The sequence below is a fragment of the Miscanthus floridulus genome, chromosome 8 (genome assembly GCF_019320115.1).
Source record: "Miscanthus floridulus cultivar M001 chromosome 8, ASM1932011v1, whole genome shotgun sequence".
Taxonomy (NCBI): Eukaryota; Viridiplantae; Streptophyta; class Magnoliopsida; order Poales; family Poaceae; genus Miscanthus; species Miscanthus floridulus.
Window position 1 is genome coordinate 228,528,384 of NC_089587.1, and position 13,087 is coordinate 228,541,470.

Consider the following 13,087-nt stretch of genomic DNA (forward strand, 5'->3'; position numbering starts at 1 on the left):
TTTTTGGATACTAATGGGCCCTCACTTTTTTCCACCAGTTCTTTCTTTCTTTCTTTCTTTGTTATTGGGCTTGATTTTGTAAGTAAGTAGTATAAACAAGCCCATCAAAAGGCCCAATCAAATCAACCCAGATCTGCCATACATGATTTTCCAACCCTAGAGAAGATAGAATAATCCATTCTAAATAAAAAGGGTGAACAGCCATTTAGACGAACGGTAGGCAAGAGAGACAGCGACAAATCAATGTTAGCCTTTGGATGTGTTTGATCAGATGTAATGTAACCTGTGGGATGTGTAACACGTAATTTACAGATGCAAGGGTTCGCATTGTGATTGGGTCGATCTTGATTTGACCAATTAATACTTTTATAGTTTATTAGATAGAAAAGACGAGATATAGATATAATAACTTTATCTTTTATATTATTCCAATTTGATCATTACACACATGTAGTTCCTGGTGATCAATATACTCGCAGCAGCATTTTAGGACGCCGAGCAAGGTGAAGCAATCTACTGTAAAATTGGTGTATCCCAACGAGACACATAGCTGGTGACTGGTGGCACTTGTCAAGGGTGCATCCTTCGAGCTTATTGCAATCCGCTGCAACATGTGAAAAGTAATGATCAAAGTTAACTCATGTTGACCCCATGTAAAATGACAAGAACAAAGTACTAGTTAAACTACCTATAATTGCTTGTCCGTGTCCTTGAACGAAGTTGAGCGACAGGACCAATGCTATAATCGTAGTGACCACCACAAAGAGAGGCATTGATGCATCATTGGTTTTGACAAGAGCCATCAGATGAGAGACCTTGTTCTAAATCTAACGATACGATTTCTCTTATCTTATGGCTTGGTTTGGATGTGATGCTTCCTTTTCCAAGCTTATATAGACGTAGATGGATGAAGCAAATGTGGCTAATAATTAATTAGTGATGTCATGCTTCTCTCTGTTCAAAAGATATCTTTAACACCCCGTTTAGATGTAGATATTGGGCCTCTAGATTTGGTGTTGGTATTATGAACCTACCAATTTCACTATTTGGATGGCTAAGAATTTGGAATTAGAATTCCAACCCAATACCAATTGGTATTGGCTATACCTGCGCCTCTGTAGGGTCGAGATGGCGGACTAGAGGGAGGTGAATAGTTCTTTCTAAAACTTAATCGCGCCGGCTAACCGAAACAAGTGCGGAATTAAAACTATCGGTGTAGCCAAGACTACACCCCTCTATCTATGTTCTCTAGCACCTTGCAAAGATCCTAATTAAGCAACTAAGGTGCCAAGCTAGCTAGGCCTCACCTATCCAATTCTAGGAGTAAGGTCACACAAACCTATACCACTAGTATTTTGCACACCGGAGAGCTCCTACATAATTCTAGTAAGTAAAAGCACAAAGCTCCTATGCTCACTAGCAATACTTAATAACAAGGCAACCAATGCCAAATTAGAGAGCTCAAATACTTAGCTACACAAACTAAGTGATGTGACTAACAAGGTTACATAAACCAAATTAGCCACGCAAGTGAGCTACTTCTATGCTACACAAGCAAGAAGGTAACTAGTGAGCTACACAAGCTAACTAATTACAAGAGCAACTACACAAGCATAATGTATATGAAAGTAATTACAAGCTTGTGTAAGGGGATTGTAAACCAACAGGAAGAACAATGTTGACACAGTGATTTTTCTCCCGAGGTTCACGTGCTTGCCAACACGCTACGTCCCCGTCGAGACAAGCTCCAAGGTTGTCGCCGGTCCTCTTGCTAGTGGTGAGCCGCAAGTCACACTCTCCCACGTGGAGTGCTTACCACAAGCTCTAGCGCTTGACTCAGACGGACCACTTGCCGTCCTTCGCGTCTCGCTTTACTAGAGTTGTTCTTCACGGCTCCCGCGGGGTGAGCACAATCCCCCTCACAATCACTTCTCCAGAGCACCACACAATCTTCTTTGCGTGCTTCAATGAAGACCACCACCAAGCCATCTAGGAGGTGGCAACCTCCAAGAGTAACAAGCACCACCGGTTTACAAGACGACCACCTAGTGCCACTCAATGCAACCTCACGATGCAATCACACTAGAATCGCTCACTCGCTTAATTGGATGAACACTAACAAGAAAGAGTGAGTTAGAGGGCTCCCAAGCACCACCACACAAGCCACCAAGGCTCTAGTGTGCTCAGCTCTCCACAGCTCATGGCCAAAGGCTGACCAACACTTTTATTTATAGCCCCACGGGCTAAAATAGTCGTTACCCCTTCACTGGACAGATTTCGGGACGACCGAACGCGTCGGTTAGATCGGCCGAACGTACCCTGCCAGCGTCCGGTCAACGGATGGCTGCCACGTCATATCTGGCTTCAAATGCTGAGCGTTCGATCTCAACGGTTAAGTTGTGACCGGACACACTGCTCAAAGTGACTAGACGCTCCACCACTAGAGTCTAGTCGTTTCTAGTAAGCTACCAGAGCTGATTTTTCTTGATCGGACGCGTCCGGTCCACCATGACCGGACATAGGAGGGCTAGCGTCTGGTCGAGTCCAGAGAGCTCCCAGAGCCACTCAACCGCGACCGGACGCGTCCGCTCCTACACGATCGGACGTAGACCAGCGTCTGATCAGCTCTACGCCCGCGCACCAACTCCAGCGCCGCCTACGTCACCGTACATCACCTACGACCGGACGCAGGCCCTGCGTGTCCAATCACTTTTACTGTGTAGCATCCGATCACTTGACCAAGACCGCGCCCAACTACTACCACTGACTGGTTGTGCCGGTGCCTACCGAGGCCAGCGTCCAGTCACTCACAGTGACCTCCTTTTCTTCACCGAGTTGATCCGTTTCAACTCCAACTCCTTCTCCTTTGTAAATGTGCCAACACCACCAAGTATACACCACCATATGCATGTGTGTTAACATTTTCACAATCATTTTTCAAAGGATTAGCCACTCAACTTGCCACGCCACTCGATCCTAGCAACGATGCAAAGTTAGATCACTCAAGTGGCACTAGATGACCGATATACAAACAAGTTTGCCCATCTTGATAGTACGACCATCTATCCTAAACCCGGTCATAAACTTCTCTACACACCTTATGACCGGTGAAATAAAATGCTCTAGGTTATACCTTTGCCTTGCGCATTCCATTCCATCTCCTCCATTGTTGATGCAACACATGCACCAACCAATCACCAAATGATATGATCCACTTCATATCATCACGTGACTGTATTGGTTTATCGATCTTGACTTCACTTGCTTTTCACCGTTGCCTTCGTCCATCGACGCCAAGTCTTGCTCAAGCCTCACCGCCACGTGGTCCGTCACTCCAAAGCCTCCAACTTGCCCTTCACGCTTGCAACCAGTCCGTCAAGCCAAGTCATGTCTTGATCTTCTCCACCTTAGTCACATGACTCCATATCATATCTCATATGCAATAAGCTCCTTCATCATCACATGTGTGAGCTTTGCAACATCACCGAGCCATTTTCACCTTAATGGCATATGTTGCTCACACACATGTACCTATGGACTAATCACATGTGTATCTCACATAAACATAATTAGTCCACCTAGGGTTGTCACTCAATTACTAAAACCAAACAAGGACCTTTCAGCCTCATCATCTCCAATACCAAGCCTGAGGCCTTTGTATTGTGCGGCATTCAGAAACACCCCGACGCACGGAAGCCCCCGACGCCCCCGATGCGCCCCCGACGCACGGACCACGGAGGCCCCTAACTCCTTCCCCGACGCTTACCGACGCATAGGGGCCTGACACGGAGGGCGCCCCCGCTGCGCCGCTACTCCCCCGGTGCCCCGATGCACGCAACCCTAACGCCAGCGACCCCAATGTGTCGGCCGCTCCCCGATGCGCCGCTTCTTCCCCGACACCGACACGACCCTTCTTCTCCATGGCTCGCGCTGCCTCTTTTAGTCCATGGCCGGCGCTGCCTGTTCTAGTCCATGGATGGCTAGGCCCTTCTTCTCCATGGTCGGCGTGCCCCTTCTTCTCCATGGCCGGTGTGCCTCTTCTCCTTGCCATGGCCCGCCGAGATCTGCCCCATGGCCGGGGTCGAGCTCTCCCATGGCCGCGGCTACCGAGATCCCATCGCCTGGCAGGGATCGAGCTCCCCCATGGCCGCGGCTACCGAGCCTGAGATCTGCCCACCATGGCCGTGGTCGAGCTCGTGCTACCGTGGCCCGCCGTGGTGGCCGCTGCCAACCTCTGTCCACCATGGCCAGTATCAAGCTACCTAGCATTTCAATTCCATGCTTTTGCATCCAAACAGGAAACAGATTTGAGCTACTTGCTAGGATTCCAAAACCCAATTCAATGGTCATCCAAACAATAATATTCGAACTGTGGCCATTTTAATACCATGGCTGCTTTGGTATTGAACCCAATTCAATTCCAGCCCCTCTAATATCTACATCCAAACGGACCCTAATTGGCCGCTATTAATTTGATCCTGTACAACACTACTTTATATATTGGCAACTAATTAACTATTGTGTGATATTTGTGTGAATTAAGCCAACTATTAATATTCCCTCCATTTCATATTACTTACCATTGTAGCATTCAAATTTTTCTATAAAAATATTTGTCATTCACACATTCTAAAACACTGCACCCTTCATCAATGTAATCGCATGGCTTCTTTAATTTGAAAAGAAAAACATTATGATCTTATCTTATTATTATTAATAATAATTATAGGCTCCAATGGAGCCTCCAAGTTAATTATCACTAGACATGTTAGAAAAAAGGACCCGAACTGTTTACATATCTGTTGACATATTTTAGCATCCAAAATCTGTCACTTTTTTAACCAATCACAACTTTGCAAAATTTGACAGATAACTACAAAGAAAATCTGTCAAATCTGTTAACGGGTAAACAACCAAAAAAACCCAATAAAGAAAGAACATAAACACAGCATGTGGTAGGCCTAAAAAAAGCCCAGTTGTAAGGTCCTAATGGCTAGAGACGGGGTGAATAGCCTATTAAAAATTTCTACAACAACACTTAGCAAAACGGTTAGATAATTATGAGGCGAAGCAAGTGTTGCGCTAGCCTACTAAAATTTCAAGCCACCTACCACAATTCTAGTTTATATATAGTTTCTATCCACACAATAGCTATGTCACTACACTAAGTTAGTGCCCTCTCAAATGCTAACTAAAGAGCCACACTAACCAAACTAACAAGCTCTCACAACTAGCTACACTAAAGAGCTTGACAACTAGTTTGTGGTATTATAAAGAGAGAGAGCAAGATAGTTATATCGCCGGGTTGAGGAGTGAACCAATCAATCACAAGGATGAATACCAATGAAGACCAATCACCTCGAAATCAAATGTTGACACAATGATTTTTTACCGAGGTTCACTTGCTTGTCGGCAAGCTACTCCTTGTTGTGGCGATTCACTCACTTGGAGGTTCACGCGCTAATTGGCATCACACGCCAAACCCTCAATAGGGTGCCTCACAACCAACACAAAATGAGGATCACACAAGCCACGAGTAATTCACTAGAGTACCCTTTGGCTCTCCGTCGGGGAAAGGTCAAGAACCCCTCATAATCACCATGATCAGAGCCAGAGACAATCACCAACCTCCGCTCGACGATCCTCGCTGCTCCAAGCCATCTAGGTGGCGGCAACCACCAAGAGTAACAAGCGAATCCCGTAGCGAAACACGAACACCAAGTGCCTCTAAATGCAAACACTCAAGCAATGCACTTGGATTCTCTCCTAATCTCATAAAGATGTTGAATCTATGATGGAGATGAGTGGGAGGGCTTTGGCTAAGCTCACAAGGTTGCTATGTCAATGCAAATGGCCAAGAGAGTGAGCTAGAGCCAGCAATGGGGCATAAATAGAAGCCCCTACGAAATAGAGCCATTATACCCCTTCACTGGGCACTGCTCGAGGTGACCGGACGCTCCGGTCAGATCGACCAGATGTAGGACCCCAGCATCTAGTCGCCCGATGCTTGCCACGTGTCATTGGCTTCAAACGTTGATCGCCTGATCTCAACGGTCATAAGTACATTTAAGTAGTGACCAGACACGCTGCTTAAAAGTGACCGGACGTAGGACCCCAACGTCCGGTCATTTCTAGTAAGGTTCCACTCGTGATCGAACGCGTCAGTTGGATCATGATCGGATGTAGGACCCCAGCGTCCGGTCACTTCCAGTAAGCCTCCACTCGTGACCGGACACGTCTGGTCATGACCGACCGAGCTGACCCAGCGTCCAGTCACTCACTGTCTCCTCTGTGCGCTGCCACATCAGTAGGACCGAATGTAGTCAGCCAGTGTCTGATCACGAAGTTACCCAGCGTCCGGTCGAAGACCGATGCTAGCGTCTTCACTGCTTCCACTGACCGGACGCACCGGTCCAGTTGAGGCCAGCGTTCGATGCACTCTACAAAATCCTATCTTTTCTATACAGGGCATCGGTGGCACCGTCGGACTGTCCATACTCTACGGGCAGACACTCCATTGGTGAAGTTTCTCACCCTTGCTCAAATGTGCCAACCACCAAGTGTATCACCTTGTGCACATGTGTGTTAGCATATTTTCACAAACTTTTTCAAGAGTGTTAGCATTCCACTAGATCCTAGATGCATATGCAATGAGTTAGAGCATCTAGTGGTACTTTGATAACCGCATTTCAATACGAGTTTTAACCCTCTTAATAGTATGGCTATTGAACCTAAATATGATCACACTCGCTAAGTGTCTTGATCACCGAAACAAAATGGCTCCTACCACTTATACCTTTGCCTTGAGCCTTTTGTTTTTCTCTTTCTTCTTTTCAAGTCCAAGCACTAGATCATCACCATGGCATCACCATCAACATATCATGATCATCATTTGCTTCACCACTTGGAATGTGCTACCTATCTCATGACCACTTTGATAAACTAGGTTAGCACTTAGGGTTTCATAAATTTACCAAAACTAAACTAGAGCTGTCAAAAGGACATAAAGAGAATTGATATTAATCAGCAAAAAGGGGGCAGCCAGCCGCAACATAACGAAGCAGCCAAAACAGATCGAAGGAGCCACAAAAATGGCGGTAGAGGAAGATGACGAAGACAAAAGGGGAACAAAAGCAAAAGGTAACAAATCTCCATCCCAAACTCCAAAGTTACACCACAAACTCGGCAAAAACTTTTAATACAAGTACACTTCTTAGATTTGATGAGCACTAATCACACCTGCTGACCTGCACCATGAAAAAAGAAAGGGGAAAGAATTAGACAAGATCCCTAGAATAACAACCCTAACCTCAAAGCAGAACACATTAATTCTTCTGGTGTGCATGAGTTTTTGTAATAGCATAATGCATCAACTATGCAGAAGCCAAAATGACTATTCTACTGTAGTTGTTTCATCAGTAACAATACCCTATTTTTTATAATACAAGCTTCTAGGACAAAATCATTCTACTGCTTTTGATGTTTCTCAGTACCAGTACCCTGTTTTCTTTGATGTGTTCATTCTTTTGCATTGCCACTATATGGTATGCAGCAAAAGCGGCAGCAAAAAAATCATATAATTTGCAAAAGGAGTCATGGGTCTGAACTCTGAAAAGAAGCACGGGCATGTACAATTTCTCTTACAGAACTTTATCTTCTTTTCATTCAAAATATATATAATCCCTGTTTGCCAAAATTCAATCTTACAGGTCTTGTGCCTGTAACTAGAAGTCTAGGTTTTACCATAAAACATCCTACCTCACCAAAATCTTACAGGACTTTATCTTACTGATTTCAAAATGAACTAAATTGACAAAACTGTATGGCCAATTGCAGATGATGGGCACAATAGAAATTGTGTTGCTACTGCTATAAGAAACATTGAAGGAAGCCTCAAAGATAAATGAGTACTACAGGATGCAGATGAAGACAAAAAGAAGGAACTTCTCTGAACAAAACTTCTTCAAGAATTTAAACATTTACATTGCAAAAAAAAGTGACACGTATTACTCCACAGGAAAAAATGATAGGTGTTACAAAACAAGAAACATGATGCACACAGGAAGCAGATACATAATCCATGCAAGTATATGATCAAGCATTTGATCTCAATCATATGAGCTATAGCCAATTGCTTAACCAAATAATGTGTACACCAACAAATCAGCAGATGCTTGCTACACATAGCAACACATTGGATGCAAATGATGATTGGCCAAGATTCATGATGGACATGCCCATAAGCAGCTATACAGAACTACTAACAACACCAGAAAATATAGAGGTATGGAGAAATAGTATTTGATATTTATTCAACTAGTGTAAGGCCAGAGAGGTATTGAAAAGGATGAAAGGAGGTAAGACGATGGGACCGGATGGTATCTCAATCGAGGTGTGGAGATGCCTCGGGGACATAGCTATAGTATGGCTAACCAAGCTGTTCGACCATATTTTTCGATCGAACAAGATGTCTGACGAGTGGAGAAGTATATTGGTACCGATCTACAAGAATAAAGGGGATATTCAAAGTTATACTAATTACCGAGGAATTAAGTTGATGAGTCATACTATGAAGCTATGGGAGAGAGTTATCGAGCATCGCTTGAGAGCAATAACGTGGGTCTCTATGAACCAATTTGGTTTCATGCCTAGAAGGTCAACCATGAAAGCCATTTTCTTAATACGATAAGTTATAGAGCGGTATAGGGAGAAGAAAAAGGACCTACACATGGGTTTTATTGACTTGGAGAAGGCTTATGATAAAATATCAAGGAATATTATGTGGTGGGATTTGGACAAACATAAAGTTCCAATGAAGTACGTCGGGCTCATTAAGGACATGTACAGTACAACAATGTTGTGACTAGTGTTCGAACAAGTGATGGAGACATGAATGACTTTCCGATTAGGATAGGACTACATCAAGGGTCAGCTTTGAGCCCTTATCTGTTTGTCTTAGTGATGGATGAGGTCACAAGGGACATACAAGGGGACATCCCTTGGTGTATGCTTTTCGCGGACGATGTAGTGCTAGTTGATGAAAGCTAGACAGGAGTGAATCAGAAACTGGAGTTATGGCGAGAGACTTTAGAGTCCAAAGGTTTTAGACTCAGTAGAACTAAAACTGAGTATATGAGATATGACTTCGGCACTACTACTCGGGAGGAGAAAGATATTAGTTTGGAAGGTCAAGTAGTGCCTAGGAAGGATACCTTTCGATATTTAGGATCAATGCTATAGAGAGACCTGCTATGTTGTATGATGCAGAATGTTGGCCAACAAAAAGATGGCATGTTCGACAGATAAGTGTCACAGAAATGCGTATGTTGCGTTGGATTTGTGGTCATACAAGAAGGGATCGAGTTCGGAAGGATGATATACGTGATAGATTAGGGGTAGCACCAATTGAAGAAAAGCTTATGCAACATCGGTTGAGATGGTTTGGACATGTCCAACGGAGACCTCTAGAGGCACCGGTGCATAGTGGAATCCTAAGCCAGGATAGTAACGTGAAGAGAGACAGAGAAAGACCGAAGTTGACTTGGGTAGAGGCAATAAAAGGAGATTTGAAAGGATAAAATATACCCAAAGACTTAACCTTAGATAGGAGTGCTCGGGAAATAGCTATTCACGTGCCTAAACCTTGATTGTTTCTGCTGGGTTTCAACTCTATCCTACCCTAACTTGTTTGGGACTTAAAGGCTTTGTTGTTGTTGTAGTAGTGTAAGAAATACAAATATAGCACTAACAAACTCGTGTTTGTTGACCACATGTTTCTAGAATAGCATGATCATATCAACAAGCAAGATAAGTGGAAGGACCTTCACAAGTGAACAAACATCTAACTACAAGCATGGTAACTTTGTCCTCACATCAGATGATGGGATGCCCATAGCAAGTGACATCAATACATTTTTCAATGACCCAAACATGTCATATTTCAATAAAGAGGTACACATACTATAAGTTTTATATTTTACAGCACAAAAACTACAAGACATGGATATGAAAAGCAAAAAAATATGCATTTACCTTTGTATTTTACTGCAGTTTGACACAAAACAAACGGAGGAAGAAGATGAAACACACTGGGACATAGACCTGTTTAGGCAAATACACCAAAGTCAGGTAAGAATTATTTGAATCATAGCATTGAACCATCATACTGCAAAAATAAATAAGTGTCTCTCTATGTGTATATATAATGTTATAACAATAACAAGTATTCATACAGGAACAAGAGAAAATGCCAGATCAAACACATGATGACGAAGAATATAGAGAAGAAGAGGAAGAAACAGATGGAGAATGTGATGAAGAGCAGCAAATCCAACGTGTAGAAGAAGAAAAGAACATAAGTAATGCTACTGGGCAATGAACTGATCTTTTGGACGAGGAGGATGTCAATAACTTTCTGGAAAATGATAAAATAGTATCAAGCCAAGGGGCAAGTCAAGAAGTAGATAATCAGTACATACCGCAAGAGGGAATGCAGTTCACATCATCTACAGAAGCACACAAATTCTTCAACGACTATGCTTGATTCGCAGGATTTGCAGCGGTTATAGCTCACCATGCTCGCACACAAAGCAAAAAGAGAAACAATGAGGTCATAAGGATAACCTACAGGTGCAATAGACAAGGACAGCAATAGACATCAAAAGAAGGGAATACACAGGAAGAGGAAATCACAACAGTTAGAGATACAAATGTTCTACTGCAAGTGTTGCATGGTTATAAGTGAAAGAAAAGGAGTCTGGATTGTTACAAGGCTAGACCTAGAACATAATCACCCATTGAGTTTAGGGGCAAAATATTTCAGAGTCCACAAAGATATGACAGAGCAAGAAAAGAAAATGATAAGGACACTCAACGAATGCAACATACAACAACAACAACAAAGCCTTTAAGTTCCAAACAAGTTGGGGTAGGCTAGAGTTGAAACCCGGCAAAAGCAATCAAGGTTCAGGAAAAATGAATGCAACATACCAACCAAAAAAATGATGTACCTTTTTATCACACCTTCGTGGTGGCCTTGGAGCAATGTTGTACAGAGACAAAGATATTAGCAACTACAGAGGTAAAATCAGAAGAGACAAGTCAAAATGACATGATGCAAGCACTTATGTATTTCACTAAGAAGAAGGAGGAAGACCCAACTTTCTATTATAAATTCCTTGTGGACGATGAAAACAAGGTCAAGTGTCTATTCTGGACAGATCCAAGGTCAATTAGATACTACCAAGAATATGGAGTTTGTGTTACCTTTGACATGACATACCTTACAAACAAGTATCATATGCCTTTTGCACCATTTGCTGGCATAACAGGACATGGTCTTACTTGCATCTTCGACTGTGCGCTGATTTCAGATGAAACAATAGAAACATTCAAGTGGTTGTTTCAGGCATTCCTGGAAGCAGTGGGAGGAAAACAACCAAAATCAATTATGACGGATCAAGATGGTGTAATGAGATCACTAATAGCATATATTTTCACAGAAGCAAACCATAGAAGTTGTGTGTTCCATATCAAGTATAAAGCTGAAATTAAGTGTGGACGATGCATGGATAAGGACAACCTAAGGAAAGAATTAAGTGACATAATAGACAACTCATTGACAAAACAAGAGTTTGAAACACTATGGCAACAGATGATTAACAAGCATGAGATTCAGCACATAAAGTATTTCCAGGGCATATATGCAACTAGAGATAGGTGGGCACCAGTGTGGTTCAAGAATGAGTTCTACCCATTCATAAATACTACATCACGAAGTGAAGGAACAAATGCAAGATTTAAAAGGAATGTGAGTCCACAGTATAGCATTACAAGCTTTCTGAAGGAGTATGAAAGAATCAAAGATACAATCTATGACAATGAAGCACAAGCAGACCACGAGACAGAGACAAAGAAAAACATCAAAATTATGGTCAAACTACTATATGGAGCAGCAGGCGCAGGAAGCATATAACTTGAAAATATTCAAGAAATTTTAGTGGCAACTTAGGCGCGCAACTAAATTACAGGCAGATGAGGTGGATAAAGATAGGCTGTACAACGAGTACACACCACCAGATCATCCATGTCAAGAATTCAGGGACAGAACTTACATTGTTGAAATGGATCGACAAAGTGAAGACTTCTCTTGTAGGGTTCTAATTGAGCCTATTCGAGACAACTCTGATAATTGATTTCTGATTTAAAGAAAGTTTTGTGTTTTTATGTTCACCAGGATCATAACTCATTTGAGTGTTTTAATCCTTGTTAAGCTCCTAGGTTAAAGTAGTAATCGTTAGTATAAGCATGGTGCTTAGACTTTTTGTTACTTGCGCCCCTGCATTTTGGAACGTGTGGTAGATCGCGTGAGTGTTAGTCATGTTGGTTCTCTGCAGTGCACCTCCCGTCTGTAGGTCTTTTAGGACCCCGGTTACGATGGAAGAAGTCATACTCTGTTGTTGTGCTCTTCCCTAGTAATGTTCCCAGGTGAACACTAAAATACAACGCTAACTTAAGTTAGAGGTTAAAAGCCTTAGAAGTCCTCTCTACACTCCTGTTTATCCTTAACCTTATTGCTATCCCTGATTAAGTTAGTTTGTAGTTAATCTCACATGTTTCCCTTTGGATACGATACTCTTAATACTCATTCGAAAAGCTACTTCGATATCCGTGCGCTTGCGGATTTTTCTGTGTGCCACCACAGGTGCCAACACTGAGGTATCCTGTCCCATTTGGGTTGTTTTCCATATGGTGAGGTACCCTAGGTACAGTACATGTACATATCACCAACAATGTGTCACCTAGGTCCAAATAGACTCCATATCACGACGTGATATGCCATAGTGGTTAGATTGACACCTCATTCTTGACTGGGGCATGAACTTAATGAAAAAACAATCGTTCGCCTAACTCTTCTGCCTAAGGAATACCAGCTTTGGCATTGCTGCCGCCACTACTGATGACTCCGTATCCTTTTGATGTGGAGGTATGAAGGCATGGGTTGCATATCGCTAGTTGGCGACTGTGATACGATGCCACACTAAATTGGAATACAGAGAGAGGGTTGATCATGGAGATGGAGGTAGAA